Raw genomic sequence first — 17881 nt, forward strand, 5'->3', positions numbered from 1 at the left:
GATAGGGAGAGGGGAGGGGTATTAGGTTTAGGTAGTGATCAGGGATTTTAGATTTAGAGACTGAGTGGGAGTTTTTAGGGTTAGAATCAAGGTTTTGGTAGGGTAGTCCAGTAGAGTTGGGCATTGGGAGGATGATTAGTTAAGGAAGAAAAAGTTAGTGGGAGTTAGAGTACTTAATGAAATGAGAGAGTAGTACTGATGAAGTATTTTGGGAACAAAAGGCACTTGAGAATTTTCAGGAGCCCTGTCTCTCTATCTCTTATTGTTTTAAGTCTGAAAATCCTTAATCCCTTCATGTTCATATTCTGTCCTTCCACAAGCCTATCTCAAGAGCTCGTGGACACAGGTTGTGTCTGTCCATCTCTGATTGCTTCTAGTATCAACATTTCTAACTCCTTTATGTTTTCCCTGCACTTCCCATGTCTCTTGGGTGTACCTTATTATGAGATATGCTCCTCATTTTTACTCTTAAAATCTCCATCTTCCTCATTGAAATGGTCTGTCATACATTTTTAGTTAAAAATATTTAAGTGATATCTATAGTAAACAACAGTGAATCACATTCATTCATCAAAATAACTTTGTATTTGTGTAAAGTAACATAGCTCAACCATGCTTGGAAACTCCTATTTGAAGTTATTTAACTTTTAGTAAGTGTTCCACAACTACACCATTGGTTGCCCGTTATGAAAGGTAGTGCTCACATTTGGAGATGGAAGGTTGAGAGCTATAGTCATGCCATCCATTTAATTACCTTAATTGCTTCTATTTGGAACTTGTCAGAGATTTGGGATGCATGACTAGGCTTAAAACGGCCCTTGTGGTCATTAGCCTAGTAAACACATATGAACCTTTGTTCTCTTTCAAATATTGTTACATCTCCTTACCTGTAAATATAGCTTTCAACTTCTTTGCTCAGGAATTATGGACAAAGCCAAAATAATGTGAGGACAAAGGCCATTTCTAAATATTATTCTAATTCACATATAAAGGTAACTGAATAACAGGTTTTGCTTCAACATGTATTTGTGAACAATAAGAAGTGATCTTTCTCCTTGAGCTGTTTGATATGATTATCATGGGTCTATATTACGTTATCGAACATTTACATGTTCGAACGTCATATGGTCGACACCATATGATCAAACATGTAAATGTTCGAACGTTTCAACGGAGATCTCCGTACAGTGTGGAAATGGAAGTTTTCCATTGTCTGCACTGTAGTACGATCTTGGAGTTGGCATATTTAAAGAGCGGGGGGTGTGGGGGATGCAGGTGGACTTGCCTCCCTGCTTAACCTTTCAGGTAGGTTTTTTGTTTTTGTTTATTTTTTTTGATTTTCGAATATTTAAGAGTTCAAACATATGGTGTTGACCATATGGTTTTCGAACTTTTAACTATTCGATAATCTAATATAGACCCGATTATCACTGCTCTGCAGAATGTGATCCTCAGTAGATTACAAGAAAACTGTAAATTTTATGTGGTTCAAGGCTAAAATATGAGATAAAATCAGGTTCCTTCTGCAAAATAAGAGACAGTTGTGATAAAATTGGGGCCATTCTGCAAAATAAGAGACTATTGTGAAATATACCTTGAAGGTCTCCAGAACTGCATGTGGTATTCCAGTCGAATACACAACATTTTTGCTTTGTTATTTACAGCAAATGTATTATAGTTAACTTAAAAGGATAGTGCAGTTGCTATAGAGTGCATTTTGTAAAGTGCTTTTATTTGCTATACAGTGTTTTACTTACTGCCTCATGTCTACTTAAGCTGCTTTGTTAGAGCTAATTTTACTTAAGTTAACTGATGTGTACTGTACTGTTTTGTTTTTTATTCTTAAACATGTATAGACTCCCTTAAAGGGCTTACAGTATCCAATGTCTATTGACTGCATTTTCTAAAATGATCTACTGTATATATTGTGTTCTACTTCTCCTCATTTCTGATACTTCTGCTGTACTAATCGATCTCCCTTCTTTTAGAGCCTCCTACTTTCCCTTCTCACCCTCCCCCCCATCTTTGTTGCTGCTTTTCTCTCTCAAAGTCCTTTTTATTAACAACCCTGTCTCCTATCCTCCTTGTCTAGTTCTGCTATTACTATGCTGAGGCACTTTCTCAGTGATCGGGTCTATATTACGTGATCGAACAGTGAAATGTTCGAACACGTAATAATTGATCTCTAAATGTTGAACCGTCGGAATGTCGAACGGTTCAATGGAGATCTCCGTATAGTGTGGACATGGAAGTTTTCCATTGTCCGCACTGTAGTGCAATCTAGGAGTTGGTATATTTAAGTAGCGGGGAGGGGGTGCAGGGGGGCTTGCTCCCCTGCTTAGAGTGTTTTTATGGTTTGTTTGGGTGTTTTTATGAGGTTTTTTTTGCCGTTCGACATTACGGCATTTCAACATTTAGGGGTCGATTATTACATGTTTGAACATTTCACTATTTGATCATGTAATATAGACGCTAGTGATCATATATCTGCTGTCCTACATCCCTCATAAAACCCCTGTCCTAACATTTTTTTTCCCTCCTACTGATGCTGTAGTCAGTTTCCCAATGAGCACAGCTGACTAACCCTGCTTAACTGGATCTCTCACCCCTTTGCAGCTTCCTCGTGGCAAGAATTACAAGACTTTGTTTCACCTGCAGGGAAATTATTAGTTTCAGTAATCTTCCTGGTGTACTAGGCAAAGTTTTTGTAGGGAAATACTTTAGTGGTTATTTGACTAGTGGCACGCCCAATAACTCAAACAAACAGTGTTGGCCTCCAGTATGCTCCTCCTCCTCTCTTCATCTCCTTTCTTCTTCTTCTCCTAAATAACCTCACATCCTACCACACCCAGCTAAACCTACTCCCTTCTACTCCCACCTCCTCTCATAACACAATTGACACCAACAGCCACTACACTTCTCCCTTTTCACCCTCACTCTTCTCCTGTACTGAATTCAATCTCCCCAAAATCAAACTGTCTCCAAAATTCCCCTCATTCCACAGAATTAAACAGAAATTTCACTCACACTACCCCTATACATCACTTCTCTTCCTCCCAATAAACATCCTTCAACTCTCAGGTGACATTCATCCAAACCCTGGCCCACACTCTAACTCTTCAAGTCCTACTAATACCTCACAAACACTTCATCAGGTACCTCAACCTAGTATCAAACATCTCTCCTGCTATTCAATCAACATCCATAGCATTCTTAACAAGGTAACTGATTTCCACACCTGGATACGTAAATACTCCCCCAACATAGTTAGTCTCTCTGAAACATGGCTCAAACCACATAATATAGACAAAGAATCCCCCCCTCGGTTACAACATTCTACGCCCGGACAGAATGCACAAAAAAGGTGGAGGTGTTGCCATTATGTACTCTCACCTTCTATCCATATCTCCCTCAATTAACCCTTCCCCCTTCTTTCACCCAGCTGAACTCATTACTGCCAACTGCAAACTCAACAATCATAAAACTGTAACCATAGTCGCCATCTATATATCCCCCCTGAAGACAACATACCCTTATTAGAACAAATCCTACAGTGGTTGTCTGAAAATACACATAATAAAACAATAATATTAGGTGACGTTAACATCAATTGGCTCACCTTCATCTCTAACTCTCCCACCACCAGCATAAACCTATACGGATATACCAAACTTATCTCTTCATCCACTTTTCTTCAGAAACCTACAAAGACTTACTCTATCTTGGATTGGATACTCTAAGCCTGTCCTCTATCAACACCCTGAATCCCTACTAGACTCAATTAGTGACCACTACCCTATACATGTCCAAAGATTCTCCCCTCACCTCTCTGAGCCTCATAAATTTAAAGAATACCGAATGCTAACCATCTTCAACCCAGACACATTCAGTAATTCTCTTTCTGCTATTGACTGGACTTTCTTCTCCTCCCTGCCTCTAGATGAAGCTATCCTTCAATTCAACTCCATCTTTCTAAACATTCTGAACTACCTTGCCTCTCTCAGAACTGCCTGAGTCAAATCACAGTGTTTTCCTTGGCTCTCCAACTCTATTCGGTCTCTAATCCATAACAGAGTTTGCGCCTGGAAACTCTGGACTAAGACCAAATCTCCCACACACTACCAACAATATAGGGAACTCTGAAATTTAACCAAAAAACACATAAAATCTGACAAAAAGAGCTACTACTTCATCTCACCCCAAGAAACTGAACCCAGAAACCCTAAAAAACTTTAGAATACTGTCAACAAAATTCACCACCCAGGAAATCCTTTAACTCCCAACTACTGACCCAATAACACACCCCTAAAAATTGCTTCAATTTTCAATTCATACTTCACAGATTCCATCAGCAAACTTATGCAAACTGTCCACCCAACCAGCCCCACACTCCCTGCCACCCTCCAACTGCAAAACAGTCCTTTCTCACTAAAACCAGCTACATCAAACGACTTCTTATCAAACTTAAACCATGTTCCCCATTCAGCTGACAACCTGCCTCCTCTCTTCCTAAAAACTGCTGCTGATGCCATAGCATATCCTGTTTCCAGCCTTATAAACCACTTAATTAGTGAATCCACTGTTCCTGCCCTCTGGAAAAGTTCCACACTATACCAATCCACAAATGTGGAAATTCTATTGAGCTCACTAATTATCAACCTATTGCCATCCTCTCTCCCCTCTCCAAAATTCTTGAGCATTGTGTTTATAAACAAATCTCAGCTTACCTTATTAAAAGCCTAATTACCCTACTCAACATGGCTTCCGCCCCCACCACAGCACCACCACTGCACTTATTTCCTTTACTAACTCCACCTCTCTAGCTAGAGACAGTGATAAACTAGTGTCTAGTATCTTTTTAGATCTCTCCAAAGCCTTTGACACTGTTTCTCACCCAATCCTCCTCTCCAAACTCTCTCAACTCAACCTCTCCTCGGCAACTATGTCCTGGTTCAATAGCTACCTCACAAACAGGCTGCAATCTGTAAAATGGCTATCTGCTCTTTCTCCTTTACTCCCTGTCAAAATGGGTGTCCCTCAAGGCTCTATTTTAGGCCCCCTCCTTTTTGACATTTTTACTAACCAACTTCACACATCCTGTCCTCAGTCTTCCCTCATACAGTACGTAGATGACTCCACCATCATTTCTGGTGATACAGTACACAGATGACTCCATCATCATTTCTATCGCTGACAGCCCCACTGACCTGCTAACCCTGATACAAGCATCTTTCAAGCTCACTGAAACATGGCTTACTAATAACCAACTCATGCTAAACCCTAAAAAGACAAAACTTCTTCTTTTCCACCCAAAATCCCTTTACCATCTTAAATCCTCATTCACCATCTCTTTCCTCAACAACACTATGATCATAGCTGAATCCCACACTAAACTGCTTGGAGTAATAGTGGACAATCAACTAAAATTTGACCTTCCTATACTTAACTGCATCAAGAAAACCCACCAAAAGCTTGGTTTACTCTATAGAAACAAAAGGTTCCTCACACCCAACACCTGGATCTCAATAGCAGAAGCTTACCTTCTCCCCAACCTCTTTTACAGCTCTCAGATTTTAGCCACTTTACAGTTCTCACTACTTTCCAAACTTGAAACCACCAACAACAACGTTGCAAGATGTGCAGCTAATCTGCCCTCAAGATCACACCACTGTCTCGTTCTCCAGACACTCAGCTGGCTAGAGTTTCCTAGCCAACTCTTATTTACCCAACTTTTCATTATTCATACTATTTTGAATAAGCCCTCTTCTTATCCTAGCATTTCCTCACTGGTCTCCCTCTATAAGCTCTCTCGATCCCTCAGAAGCTCTGACCAATCTTTCTTACAAATTCACAAACCTAAAAAATCTATTGGACATAATCTCTACAGCTACTTCCCTGCTCTAACATGGAACAAGCTCCCCATGACCCTTAGAAACATTTCCCCACATCCATGAATTCAAGAAAACTCTCAAAAGATACCTTAATAGCACATGGATTTGCCTCTGTAATCATCCCACATGACTCCACCCCTTTCTCTACCACTATTCTCTCTATTCCTCCCTTCCTAACTACCGTAACTCACTTAACAACTGAACTGTATTTACAGTTACCCTCTGAAGATAACCTAATGTGTTATGTAAATTTATTCAAATGTTTTATTGTACATTTCTTTGCTATGTTTTTCTTCAGTGTTATAATGTCTCTTACTATATTGTACTGTGGAGCTTTATCTACATTTGCTTAACTGTTTTACTGTAAATTGTATTAAATTTTTGTAAATTTTTCTTGCATAATTGTACTATGGAGCTTTTCTCCCTGGGCCTCCACTAAAAAAGGGCTTTTGCTCAGATGGACTATCCCGGTTAACAAATGTTAAATAAATAAATAAATAAATAAATAAACACAGCTAGCAGCTATACTGTATACTATTGTGTTTTTTCTTATAAAAATGCAACTTATTTATTTTAGATGTTAGCTACAAGTAAACTGCATTTGCACATTCATTTAAGTTTAAGGGACTTAGACAATGTAGCTAATGGAAGGAAAGGAATGGAATACCTCAGACATTTGGCATAACTGGAAATAATTTCCACCAGCATCATCACTAATGCTGCTGCTATAGCTGGATGTGCTTGTCTAATGTGTAAATGGCATACTGACAAAATGCTATGGAAATTTAAAGACAGAGAACAACAACAGTTGAGAGAGGTTACATTTATTTCACCAATTATTGCTATACCATCTCTCTCATTCATATTAATCCCATGCTGGGTAGACTATACTAAATAATGTTATGGTGATGGTAGGGCCATTAAAACATGAAATGAAATGTATTTTAAAATGCAATGCATTGATACAAAATGCTCTTAAATACACAGCAAATGGGCAAGCATGCTGTAACAATTATATTTTTTATTGGTCAAATATGAATAGTTTAGCAATTTAAATTGATTATTTACTCATTCTGCATGTCTGTGTTTTGTAAAAGGATTTATTTGGTGTTCAGCTGGTGCTTAATGGCATTTAAATATCTGATCTTAACTGCACTGTAAATTCATACAGACTTTCAAGCTAAGAATTTCTAGAAAGCAGTACAGTCAAAGTTTTTGTGGAAGCATTGCTGCAGTGGTTAACACTGTCACCTCACAGCAAGAGGTTCTCCCTGCATTTGCATGGGTTGCCTCCAGGTACTCTGGTTTCCTCCATCATTCTAACGACATGCGTCTCCATCATTCTAACGATATGCATCTCCATCATTCTAACGACATGCGTCTGGAGCACTTCTCCTCAGCCTCTGCTGAAAATGGGCTCTGTCTCAGTTGGATTTTCCCGGCAAACAAATGTTAAATAAATATGTATTCATTAAGTTTCCATATTTAATTAAACATTTTATTTTGTTCAAGACTGAAAGAATCCAACTTGAAGCCCAACACGTGTTGAGTATTGTGTAACATGGCCTCCTTGTATCTGGAAACTTCCCCCTTGGAATACTTAAAAGTATTCTTTTGGTCTAGGCTGCAGCCTTGTTATCCATACCTGATGGTCTAGTTCTGCCGTTGCTAAGACTCCAGATTCTTCATGTTCTTGTTCTTTAGCTGAGTTCCATTCAATCTAATCTGTATTTCATCATCCAGTCATTGAGTCCAAGATGCAAAGCATTACATTTGTCACTGCTGACCTTCAGCTGATACCCCTCTTTTCATCTTCCTAGTTTCTCCAGATCCTTACTGCGGTTTCCTAATCTGCTTTTATAGTGGCTCATATTCCACATCTTAGGTTGCCATCCAGTGAGGTGAGACTCACAAATACATCATCATGATAATCATGGAATCTGTAATGCATCTATTCTTGCATGCTAATACACTTGTCTTACAACGCTAACTTTTTATAATGTCAGCTTCTATTAAATGGGAAAAGAATAGGCATGTACTAGGCTAACATACACAAGGGCCCTTTTAAGCCTAGCCATGCATCCCAAATCTCTGACAAGTTTTATTGCCCTTGATAAGTGTAAGCAGGGGCTTGGAAGGTGTAACATTTACAAGCAGGGACCTGGGAGATGGACCATTTACAGGCTGCCTGTGTCCATTAGAGACATAGGTGTTAAACCAGGGATGGATTTCATGTTCCCTGTCCAACTGTCCAAGTCAGACTTGAATTGGATTAGGTAGGAGCTCTTTTTCACATAGCTGGGGAGCCAGTTCCTGAGAAGAGAGGAATCTGGCATACATACCTGCCTCTCCAGTAGGCCCCTTTTGTATCATAGGCAAGGATTATGTCTTTAGATTGGGAAGTTCTGGTACTGATTGCTTTGCACATATGCAGATCATCCAACAGAGTTGTGTCTGACAATGTCTTGTATGCTAAGCACAGAAATCCCCTTGACAGCTTTTAGAAGGCAGAATTCAGGGATAGGGCTTTGAGGAAATCTACACAGGACAGTTACTTACACCATGTATGCTTTTAGTGATGAACCTCTGTGGATGTTTCAGTTTTTGAATATGCCTGGTTAGGTACATACCAAAGGGAGCACTGTACTCAATGATAGGTCTGATGAATGCTGAATGCAGTGGAGCAATGACCTCCTTGGACCTAAATGCCATACTTTTGTTTATAAACTGCACAACATAGAATGATTTCCTCATCACTGTAGACACATAAAGATCAAAAGCTTGACTACTGTCTATGTGTGTCACAAAGTCTCTAATTACTAAGTCGACCCTTAGAGTTGCTTTGTCAATATAATAGTTACCAGGGTTGGATGACATCCCAAAGGATAATATTATACATTTCATGGCATTTAGTTTTAGTCCATGGCTCTGACACTAATTACTTGTATGAGTCAGTACTTCCTGGAGAACATTAGTGTGGGATTCTATGACTGCTCCTAATTTGTAATATTCTGCAAATTTGGTAAGCCAGAAGCCCTTGACATTGGCCTTGACTTCAGAGAAGGAGTGGTCTCAGGACCGATCCCTGAGGAACTTTGCTTGTGAATGGCCTCTTTGTAGAGGTGGACTCCCTACATCTAACTTTTTGGGTCCTGTCTGTGAGCCAGCTGGCTCTCCACTGGGTAACATAAGAGTTTATACCTAATCTCTTCAGTATGTCAACAATGCCAGAATGGGGTATTGTGTCAAATGCCTTGGCCATGTCAAGGTAAGCAGTGTGAACTATTTGTCCTCATCCATTGCTTTGGTGACTTTCTCAAAGAAGTCCACTCGGTTGAGTAGGCATGACCTTCCCTTGATGAAACCAAATTGGGTTGCTTGCAGTGTCTGGAGGTTTCCTATGTAAGTATTGATCATTTCCATGATAATTCTTTCTATGGCTTTGCATATGAGACAGTTAAGACTTATGGGACTGTAGATTTCAGGGTCTATAAATGGCCCACCTTTGGGCAGAGAGATAACGGTTGCTGTCCTGCATTCGTGAGGCACAGAGCATGTTTGAAAACTATGGTTAAAACGTGATTCTCAGGGTCTGATAGGTCATGTTTCATGTTACTTAGAAGGCATCCTGGGATATTGTCTGACCCCATTGATGCAGTGTTCTTGGCCTCAGAGGGCAATGAGAACCTGTTTATGAGTGTTGGTAACCAGAATTATATATGATGGTATTTCCTGAGGGGAGCTTGAGAGGGAGAGTGAGGTACAGTTGGAACCGAATTTGTTAGACAGTAGATTTGCTATATCTTCTGGATCAGTACTGGTGGTTCCATTAACAATGAGGTCTACATACAGTTGTGTATTACCTTGAAGGTGCAGACATAACTAAAAATGCCTTGTGGTTGGCCTTGATCTGGGAGGCCAAATTGACCTCAAATTTGGCTTTGGTAGACTTTGTCTACTAACTTCTTTGTTTAGTTGAATGAGAGCACTTTTACCCTGCTGGTGCTACACTGAATTTTTGCAATGATAATCTTCCTTCTGTTTTACAGACTATTGATGTGATTCTACCAGGGCAGCTTGTTTTTCTGAGCTAGTTCTGTTTTTATTCCTGGTGGTTATGACTGCCTCTATGCAGCTGTTATCTTGCTTGTACAGAGTTTCTATGAACAGTTCCACGTAGGCAGCAGTGTTCTCAGGGTTTATGGGAGCTTGAAATCTTGCCAGATTATCACTTAGTAGTAGCCTTAGAGTAATTCCTGAACATCCCATGGTTAGCTGGGGTTCCAGGTTTTATTTTTTCTTCAAAGGAGACATTTTTTTTGGTCTGTCTTTACCAAAGAGGACATTACATTGTGAGTGTGCAGCACTCTACCATATTAGTGAGGGCTAGATTTAGTATGTTTGCACCCCTGATCAGTGTATTGACAATGTGCTCCAGGGAGTTTGTGTTTACAAAATTCAGGAATCTCTGTTGCCTACACTTGGCGTCATAAATGATTCACAGTTAATGGTTGGATAATTAAAGTCACACATGAATATGGTATTGGATTGGATAGTAAGTGTTTCCAGTGAGCTTAAATACATATTATGGGTTTCCTAGGTCATAGAAGAGGACATATAGCTTGCAAGAAGGTGGTATGGGATTTTGCTTAAGGTGATTTGAACATGGAGAAGTGCCTCATCCTATCTGACCCGCCTTAAGGTATATATTTTTTTATGTAAATCAAGACACCTCAGCCTTTAGTCCTAATCTGTGTAATAGCTGGTCTAAATGTGTGGAATGGATTATAGCTTTGCACTGCTGCTGTGCTCTCTGCAGCTTTAAACCATGTCTCAGTGACTGCACAGACATCAGCATTCTCTAGGGTGAGGGCAACTTGTATAGAGTGGAGTGGAGTTTCTTGTTTAGACTCCTAGGATTGAGCAGTAATAGCTTTAGATTTTCTTGGTTTCTAAAATTAAGATGAGTAGTCTGCATGGCGGATTGAGGCTCTGAGCTTGTAATGGGCTGCTTCTGTAGCCCAGGATACAGTGTTTGAAATCTTCCACCTCAATTTGCCTACTATGTGACTCTGAACAAGTCAGTTAACCAGATAGTGGTCCTGTCTCACCCCTGAAATGGACATGCATCTGCTGGACTTAGTGAGGTAATGAATTATAAAAATATGGAGTGACCATATGGCAGGGGCAGGAGCTTGGTAGTCTATGTGCTGCATCATATATGTGCTTTTTCAATACCATTTAAGTATTAGGTTTACCACACAGATTCTTTTCTACATTCAATGTTCTCATTTGTTAAACTGTATGACAATGCATACTTGAAAAAAAGTATCAGCATTTTTACGGCCTGCCTCATCGCTTTCTTCAGTGTTTTTTTCTCTTTGTTTTTCTTTTTTTCTTCTCTTCAAACTTTTGATGAATCTTACTTGATATTTGTATTTCTGTGGTACTTGGGTGCATATACCTTCTGCAATAGAATTCTCAGAAAGCCATGTTGTTTGTTTTTATATATGGGATATTGTTAGAAACATAAGCTAAGTGCTCTGCAAGTTTATAGCACGGTTCCTAATTACTATTGAAAACTATAACTCACAACTGATCAAAAACAAGTGTTACTTTCACAATTCACTGCGGCATTCATACAACTAATCGCGATGGGTTACAATACAATGTCAAGGCTTAAACCCTGAGTTGTTATTCTGTGCCTGCAACAGTGAATTCAGGAGAGTGCATCCCTTGTGAATTACTCCCAGGCATGTTTTATATAAGATCTCCATGATATAGGTTATAGGATGTTTATAACACCTTGCTTGCTTAAATCAGTTGGTTAAACTGTGAGAGAGTAGTATATGTGTCTGCAGAATTCCTTAGTAATCCATACTTGCCTTGTATTCAATAAACCACAATATATATAAGGATATAGCATTGCACAATACAGGAAGCTAAAAATGTAGTGAAGTTTTGACAATAAAAGCCAACTTTGCTGCAGAAGGATAAAGCGCTGACTATGACTCAAGTGAACTGTGTTCAGTTCACAAGGCTTGTAACAAGTGAAGTTTATTGTACTTAATACCCTATATGCTTCACCTCTGACAGTACCCAGATGACTGGCCATTCCCTGCTGCCTCCCTAAGATAATCATCCCTTTGGTCGCCCTATAGTTTTGGCCTTATTTTACTGTACTGTGCTCTAACACTGACCTCTTCATACAGGTAAGGTCAGACTCATATACTTGGACTGCATGATTGTTCAGTAAAGATTGACAGTTTCTGCACTATATTTCAATCCCATAAACCAAGCCAGTCACATTAGCATAATTGTATATGGTTGTTACACCTATACTCTTGAAACAGTTTTCTGTGTTTGCTTCTGATTAAGTGATTTTGAAGAAATATTGGTTTGACTAGACTAACAACACCCTTTTTATGGGCAGTTATTAATCAGCATCCTGGTGCAAGGATTTGTGCTAGGCTAAAACAACAATAATGAACCCTTTATCCCTTTGATCAAGGGTCTAAAGGTTTAAGAATAACTGTCCATTTGCCTGAGCAATAACGAATCAATTTATTTCAGTATAAGACACGTTTTTTTATCCAAAGTAACCAGCTTAATTGATCCTGAGGAAAAAACACTTGCATTTAAAAAATTCAAGGTGGGCTTATCTATTTATCTTAACAGGCCAGTATATGAGAAAAAAATCACCAATATCCTTCTGGTAGGTTTTAACAGATGATTTATTATTATTTGTTCGATTCCTTCATCAGAATGGCAGATGTGAGCTGTGTACTTTATGAAAAGCTATGGTAAGTGCTCTTACTTTTATTTTCAAAGTAGTGGGCATCTATGTAGTGAGGAGCCAGCCCTGGTAGGTGTCAGTCGTGATGTGACAAGTCCAGAAGATGTTCTCCTGACAATAGTTCCCTGTCCGTTTGTGCCAGAGTGACAAACAGTACATTCAACAGTTTACAATGTCAGGGCGACATCTTTTTATCCCTTAAAAAAGACTTTTTATACTTAAAAAAACGTTCCCAGTTGTAATTATATTCATAAATTTTATGTTTTAAAGAAACAGTTTCACCACACAATACTTAAAATAACAAGGAAAATACAATAAAAATGCAATAAAAATATAGTGAGAACCATTGTCGTTTTAGCTAAAGTCCAAACATTTCTAGTGTCTGACGTGCTTTTTTCAGATCTGCCTCCTGAACTAAATAGTGTGGGCTCAAAGTTTCAGGTCCAGACTTACATTATAGTCTTACAGTGCTAATAGTTGATATTAGTTTTGCAATGTGCTGAGAGTGAGGGGTGTTGGTTTACCATGTGGGTTTTATAGTACAAGCTTGTCAGTTTAGTTTATAACCTTATTTTCATAAGTTTCATAGTTTCATTTTATTGCTGTCATTTAGTTTCCATTAGACCCTGATCAAAGGGATAAAAGGTTTATTATTGCTTTACATTATTAAGTGATTTTGATCTTAAACACTGTAACTGCTCTGTTAGAGGTGCTTTAGTACTGATCATTTGTGCCTGGGCCCAACAGCCATATCTGAATGTTTATTTTATTATTTCTATGCTTGATTTATTTTTTCAGTTTTTGATGACTTTCTTCTGTATCTATATATTTCAGTTAGTTGGGACCCAATCCCTCTCTGTAATTGAAATGTCCTCAGTAGGGCTACCCCATTCAACAAAGTAGACCGATGAATACATAGGGAGAAAGATAAAACAGAACCTGCACATGTTGCAAATGAAAAAGACAGTCATGATTTGGGGACATGCAAATGGTTAGTGGCAGTATGTATTTTAGTATGATGTTTAAAAGATTATTAAAGTGAGTCTGTAGTAACAGTAATCCTACAATGGCTTGGGATATAGAAAGTATATGTCATTCCCAGTTACAAAGGAATAACGACAGAGCCTGCTAAGGGCTGGTCCAGCAGAATGTTATGCCAGAACTTACAATATGTGTGCCATATACTTGGTACTGCTATTGTTTTCTTTGGATCCAGCGTTTTAGTGTCGCTGGGTCAGGATCTTTAACACCTGGACTGCTTAAGAGCAGCTCTTTATCTCACACTATTTCAAGTCACAGAATTACAACTCAAGAAGTGGGTGAGAAGGTACAAAGGCTGGGCAGGGGAACTCACAGATGTGGGGGCAGTTTACTTACACCTAAAAAAGAAAATAGTAAATTCAGGTAGGCAGGTTGGGATGAGCCTGTCAGTCAGAGGGTGGGGACTGACTTAGGATTTGGATAGAAAGACCACAAGAAGGTGAGAAGATCCATTTTGTCTTTAAACTTAGGTAGTGCCACGGACGATATGCTCTATAAAGGGCATCAGGGAGATGAAGGGTAACTGTAATTGGAAATTAAAGTTTTCCTTAGGTGACAGGAAGCGGCCCAACCCTAGAGTGCAGCAGCTGATAGTCTCTGTGCACTATGCCGATGTATTTATGTGATCAACTTAATAATGCCAAAATATGGAAAATTCCCAGCACTCCCAATACCCGTGAACCAGGCAGGCCCATAAGACTGAATCTGATAGGCCCATAAGGCCCCACTATGATAATTTATCAAGATCAGTGACTTAAGAGGGATGAGACAAGCATAACCTTGCTAGCTCTCCCATCACAATGGAAGGAGCTGATATTAGTTTGTGTGAAACAGTCACTTGATATAGACCAGGTGACAGAGCAAAAATGTCTCAGGTGATGACAGGCATCTGGGCTTTTATCAAATAGGAGTATGCTTTTCCACTGAGGTTGGCTTCACTATTTGAAAAACACTGAATTAGTGCCATCCAAGCTTGGCCCTTGCACAAATCATTTGCAAGTACTAAACTTTTTAAGGAATTTTTATAATTAAGACTGCACACTTTTCAAAGCTGTATTGAGTTTAAAATATAAGCAGAAAATGTATTTTTCAGGAGTTAGTATGCAGAGCCCTTACTACATTTTAAATCTCAAAGGTCACATTTAGTTCAGAGATAATGACCCTGAGGCATGTTCCTTAGCAGATGGTAGGTCCTTGCAAATGGGCTGTGTGATGAATCAAGTTAATGCAAAATTACATTATTTTTACTTAGTTGTCATAAGCCACTTATATGTGACCCTACAAAGAAAGTTAAGAGTACTAACTCTTGGATTCATTTTACACGAATGAGATAAAGCTTATAGAATGACTTGTAACACAATGCACAATAAATATGAGAAATGCTTCATTCTGCAGCGTGTCTTTGCAAATTGTAACACCCCATTCCCTCAAAGTTTCTTCTGTGGTGCAGAATTTGAATGTATGAGAAAAGACTCTGCATTTGCTTAAAAATGACATATGAATCTGTAACAACAACAAGAAAAATGTATGTTGGCTAAGTTTTTCCATCCTACCAGATCAGAGTCAAAGACTGTCTTCTAAAAAAAATCTCCCTTTGAAAATGAAGTTGCCAGAGAGAAACAGGGTTAACTCTATCAAACTTCAGAGAATGGGTGACCTGTACATCGTCACTCTAAATGGAAAAATTAAAATAAATATAAGACAGAAAAGTGTGCATGCATGTGTGTGTGTGTGTGTGTGTGTGTGTGTGTGTGTGTGTGTGTGTGTGTGTGTGTGTGTGTGTTTGTATTTCTATCTGTGTGTGTGAGTGAATGTGTGCTTGCATGTATGAAAGCGGAAGTTTATTTATGTGTGTGTGTGTGTGTGTGTGTGTGTGTGTGTGTGTGTGTGTGTGGTGTAAATGTGTGTGTGGTGTATGTGTGTGTGTGTGTTTGTATTTCTGTGTGTGTGTGAGTGAATGAGTGCTTGCATGTATGAAATCGGAAGTTTATTTATATGTGTGTGTGTGTGTGTCTGTGTGTGTGTGTGTGTGTGTGTATGTGAGTGTGAGAGAGATATGAGATTCATCAAGTAGTGGGAGCAGCACTTAAGAGGTTTGCTTACTTCCCGAAATTGTATCTCAAGAAATTTGCATAAAGCCTAAAATAAAGGGGAACAAAGGCTCAAAAAAAAGGAACAGATTTAAAATATATAAAATTAGAAAGTTGCTTGAATAACACGATTTGTGTTAGCATGTATTTTCTGAAGGAAATAAAGTCTGAAAATGAAATGTATGTAGTTATTTAGTGACTTCAATCCCCAATGATTGGCAACAAATCACACATTTTAGGAGTAAAATGAAGTAACTATCTGGACATTTTTTTAAAATGTTACACTTTCAATTTAAAATACTTCCAACGACACCATTTACATATACTACAGGAAGTCTGAAACATTAGACGGAGGAACTATTTTACAGTAAAAAAAAAAAAAAAATATATATATATATATATATATATATATATATATATATATATATATATATATATATATATACATATATATATATATGGGTCTATCTGATAACACCAACACACCAAAACACCGACAATGAAATAACCGATATGACAAAACCGAAAGAAACCGAAAGTTCAAAAACACGAAACTTCACATGCCAGACAAACCACAATCCCGACAATCAACAAAACAAATACCTTTCCCGAAAAACACACACATACACAACACAAGCCCACCAAAAACCTTACAAACCTACACTAAACCTTACATACACAACTATCTATGCACTAACCTTAACCCAAACCCTAAGCCTAAGGTCCGTCACTATCGCACACTTACCTTACCTGCACCCTAACCTAACTCAGTTAATCCGCCCCTAACCCTCAAGTCCATCACTATCACACACTTACCTTACCTGCACCCTAACCCTAACTCACTTAACCCACCCCTAAACCTAAAGTCCATCACTATCACACACTTACCTGACCCGCACCCTACCCTAACATCCGTCACTATCACACACTTACCTTACCCTCACCCTGACCCTAACGTCCGTCCCTATCGCACACTTACCTTAACATGTCGGTGTTCTCAGCATCGGGATTCTCAACTTTTGATCATCTCCATTGTCGATCTTCCGGTGTCAGTGTTCTCATTGTCGGTGTTCTGGACTTTTAGCATTTTCAGGTAGACCTATATATATATATATATATATCTATATATATATATATATATATATATATATATATATATATATATTATATTATAGTAAAAAAAGTTAAAGCAACACACTTTACAGACAGCCCATTCTTGGGCCTCATAACACTCCTGGGCTGGCATTATTTATACAGTACCAGACACCTTATTGGCCATTACTGCTTGAATAATGCATTAATAGTGCATGTTATGTAGCATACAATGGTAAATGTGTTAACAAGACAGGAGAGAGAAGTGCTATGTAGGCTTTTGTACAGCTTGAAAAAAAAATTGATGTCTGCATCCAGAAAATTTCACCTAAAATGGAATTCAGTTATACTCAGGACAACATAGGATCATAGGACGTTACTAGGCTATTTGCCTTGGGGTCCTTATAAGCCTAGCCAAGTGTTTAGCCCATGTATAGCCAATTCAGCACCTGATCTCCCAGTCCAGCAGGGACACAGGTGGAATCCTAGGGGTGTATTTTCTGTTTCCCATCCAGTTATCCAGGTTGACCCATTTTAGGCGCACAATACAGTATGACACTTAATTGTTAAGTTCTCTTTTTGAATTCCAAGCAAGGACATCATACAGAAATTCAGATTTTTGGAACTCTAACTAAACCAAATAAATGACTCGGCAAACCCTATGCATCAGTCACCCTTTTGTATAGCCATGCCATATATAAACAGGTTGTTACAATTAACTAGAACAGGATTTTTTTTTTGTTTTTGCAGTTTTCAGCTATTACAGAAGCAGATGCCATGCAGTTATATAAGCCCAGTGAATTATTTTGTCACATTACCAGAATGATGAGGGGTTTACAAATCAGTTTTCATGCATTTAAGAACACACAGCATAAAACCACAAATATGATGATATGGTTTGTAATAAAATTCTTATCAAGATTCAAGTGAGGCTGCATAATTTTTAAGGTGTGGCCCTGCCTTTCCAATTA

The 17881-nt window shown here is 38.6% G+C and overlaps 1 protein-coding gene across 3 annotated transcripts in view; it reads right to left on the minus strand.

The window, feature by feature from the left end:
• Positions 1-17881, minus strand: part of LOC122817286 (voltage-dependent T-type calcium channel subunit alpha-1G-like) — a 1023270-nt gene that overhangs the window by 953040 nt on the left and 52349 nt on the right. The window lies entirely within an intron of this gene.

This window comes from Protopterus annectens, chromosome 12.part0 (genome assembly GCF_019279795.1).
Source record: "Protopterus annectens isolate FY-2018-M chromosome 12.part0, PAN1.0, whole genome shotgun sequence".
Taxonomy (NCBI): Eukaryota; Metazoa; Chordata; order Ceratodontiformes; family Protopteridae; genus Protopterus; species Protopterus annectens.